General features: G+C 34.4%; 1 long non-coding RNA gene across 1 annotated transcript; it reads right to left on the bottom strand.

Annotated features, from left to right (window-relative positions):
- Positions 1-1,234: 1,234 nt before the first annotated feature.
- On the bottom strand, positions 1,235-2,896 carry LOC129427137 (uncharacterized). Its single transcript, XR_012373105.1, has 5 exons — positions 2,816-2,896; positions 2,340-2,414; positions 2,146-2,220; positions 1,946-2,031; positions 1,235-1,832 (listed from the first exon to the last, which is right to left on the bottom strand). It is a non-coding gene; the product is annotated as an uncharacterized lncRNA (long non-coding RNA).
- Between the last annotated feature and the right edge of the window lie 763 nt (positions 2,897-3,659).

The following is a 3,659-nucleotide window of genomic DNA, read 5'->3' on the forward strand; positions in this document are numbered from 1 at the left end:
AAAACTTTTTCTTGTCACTGTTTTAGTATTATAAGTTATGTTTTGTGTTAATATTATTCTGTTTATGTTGCGTATATTTCTAGGTTGATTATTTGATTTGCTGTTAAATAGATTAATCTACATCAATGTGTCATATGTTCTGAAATAAATTAATATTTTTCTGATTACATATTTATTTTAATAAGTCAGAAATGTCTCCGCTGTTTTCTGCTGACAGGCGCGGTGGGCGCTACTGGGGGCGTGTGCAGCAGGTGACGCAAATTTTGGGTCCTCAGAAGGCTAGACCGTCTCATTTCAGTTCTCTTCTTGAACTTCTGAGGCTGCCACTATGAAAGACAGAGATGTCGCATGCTTAGAAGGACAGAGCTAATAACAAGCAGTCGATCCGGCACCCGCCCGAATTTAATTAAAATATTATTTTTCGTCACGTCATCCGCCCGATCCATGTAACTGCCAACCGCGCATAGTCATGTGCGTGCAAGAAGGAATCCTCTCTCTACAAGCTCTCGCATTAAGTGAAGCCCACAAACCCCCATGCGAGTTTTGCAATGTGCATGTTAATGTTAAAGTATTATAATAATAATAATAATAAATAATGGCATATAATTTTTGTCTAAATTATATGCCATATAAAAAATATGTAAAAATCGAGAATCGGATCGAATCGTGACCTTAGAATCGAAAATGTTATCGAATCGAGGATTTGGAGAATCGTGACACCCCTAATAATATGTAAGTTAAATGAAGGTACATGTTTGTATTTTTAAGTTAATGATGTTTATGCGTGGTTAGTAAAAAAATCAAAACAAAAAGTTGCTGAAATAAGGCCAAGGAACACATCCTAAACATTTGTGAACAAGCAAAAAAGTTATCTACTCATTTTACCCACTCATTCACATGAAACAATACATTGATTTAACTTTTGTAAGACACTTTTTGCTGTGTAAAGGCAATATGCAAGGGAGGGTCAATGGTCATGAATATTGATGTGTTTCACACCTGAGGAGACCCAACCCCCTAATGGCTCAGTGAGTAATGTTGTGACAAAAGAATGAATGTGGGGAGACTTAAAGAGAAAATCTTTTGCTTGTAGTTAAAAAAAAACAGGTTACAATAAAATACAAAAAACTTAAGACTTTATTTTTATCTGAAATTAGTAATATAAGAGTCTTATAGGGTTGCAAATGCTAAATGCTAAAAACATGAACAATACAATAGAGTTAAAAAGCTTTATTGTAATTATAAATAAAAGAAGCTTCATTGTAATTATAAACAATAAAGTAACAATATGTATACATATAACAATATTTTATATGACCAGTACAATATGGCTCTAATTAAAAGAAAATTATTCTAAATGTCAGCTGTGAATGTACAGTTTGGTGTGCTTCTAAAAATACTTATATAAAAATACAATATAACAATATAAAACAATATAAAAAATAAGATATAAATTTGTAAACCACATCAACTTTACCATGGCCATATAAAATAGTAGTCCAATGTAGCGGTACATCTCAGTGACGCTGACATCTTTCCATTTATACTTGGAACCCTTTGCTTTTGCCCTGGCAGCCTGAGCGTTGGTGTTATGGCAAAGAGTTGAAACTGCATCCTCAGGAAAAAACATTTTGAAGAGACTCAGGGGTGTGTGTGCGTCTGCAGGACTCAGCTGTGGTCCAGGTTCCCGTGCAGGAAAGAAACGCAAAGTGTGTGGAACCACATCAATATCAGTCTCTTTTTTATATGACAGAACGGACCTGCTGCTGCTTGCCTGGATGTTGGTCTTGACTCTCTTTGCAACAGGGGCCTTATCACTGTCAGTGGTAGATCTGTAAATAAATAAATAAATGGTTTGGGTTAGAAAAATTTAAAACAAAATATAAAATAAAAATATTACTCAGTATTTTACTGTAGTAGTGACACTTTAATAAACTGTACTTACACATTAATCTCAGTTGCTTTGAGAACTGAGCAGACCTATGGCGTTTATGAGTACCGGGTAAAAGTGAAAGTGATGCAGCAACATTCCTAAAAAAAAAAAAAAAAAAATCATCATCATGTATTTTCCAAAGCACTAAAGCAGCACATTACTAATACTAATATAGTGCACGCATAACAGAAACATTGGTAAATGTGGCTTACATTGGATGAATATCGGTCGCGTTGCTGTGTGATCTCGTGCGAGGAAATGAAAGCGAAAGTGTTGCAGCCATATTCCTAAAAAAAAAAAATCATCATAATTAGTATCATCGTGTATTTTCCAAAGTACTAAGCAACAAATCAGTAATACTAATATAGTGCAGGCATAACAGAAAAATGGGTACATGTTGACATACTCTTTATTGTTCCCAGTTGCGCAGCTGCGTGCCCTCGTGCGAGTACCAGACAAAGTTGGTGTTGCAGACACATTCCTGAAAACATATCTTAATTAATATAATGTATTTTCAAAGTACAAAGCAACACATCAGTATTACTAATATTGAGAACTTTTTTTAATAATGTATTCTGCACAGTAACAAAAGCAATAACTAAGGCAGTAAAGAGCTGAGATAAGATTGGGTACAGAGATGCGTTGTATATGTTTGTTAATGGGCCATTACCGGACATATTTATGGCTAAACATTAACACATTACATATCTCCGGGCATATTTACAGCACATCAATACTAGGCTACATCGAAACATTTACACCCGAACAGATACATGAATATTTGCGCATGATGAACATTTACTGTGATCATATAAGCAACATGTCAGTAATACAAATATTGTGAATGCATAAAAGAAAAAAAATGGTTACATGTGGACGTACCCTTTCTTGTTCTCAATTGCGCTTCTGTGTTCCCTCCCAATGCGAGTATCAAACGAAGGTGAAAGTGATGCAGGAACATTCCTAAAAAATCAATCATAGTTTTATGCATAAAAAAATCAAGCAACACATCAGTAATACTAATATTGAGAACACAAAAGCCGGTAAATGTAACTTACACTATGAATTTCGGGTTCGTTTCTGGATGCCCCCGTGCGAGTAAATGACGGCGAAGCCACATTACTAAAAAAAAAAACATTATTTGTATCATGAAAATACAGATATGCTTACTTTATATATATATATATATACATAAAACATTATTACCATCTTGTACTTTCCAAAATACTAAGCAAAACATCAGTAATAGTCTACTAATGAAACAGAAAATCCCGCAAATGTGACTTACCCTGTATGAATGTCCGTCGCATTTCTGCAGATGCCCGCTGAAGAGGACAATGATGCAGCATTCCTACAAAAGTTTTTAATAATTAATATCATGTATTCTCCACAGTAACAAACTTATAAAGCAATACAAAGGAAAGCATAGTTGAGATAACATAATTTGGCACAGAGATGCGCTGTATATCTTTGTTAATGGGCCATTACCGGACATATTTATGGCTAAACATTAACACATTACATATCTCCGGACACATTTACAGCACATCGATACTACATCGATACATTTACACCCGAACAGATAGTCGCGTAAACAAGACTTGTTGAGGCATAAACACTAGTCAAAATATATTCTAAATAGTGATATTGTTTTATGATATATTGTATATTTACATTACACCATACAATCATACTGTTTAACGCATGATATCTCCGGGCTCATTTA

The sequence above is a fragment of the Misgurnus anguillicaudatus genome, chromosome 14, assembly GCF_027580225.2.
Source record: "Misgurnus anguillicaudatus chromosome 14, ASM2758022v2, whole genome shotgun sequence".
NCBI lineage: Eukaryota > Metazoa > Chordata > Actinopteri > Cypriniformes > Cobitidae > Misgurnus > Misgurnus anguillicaudatus.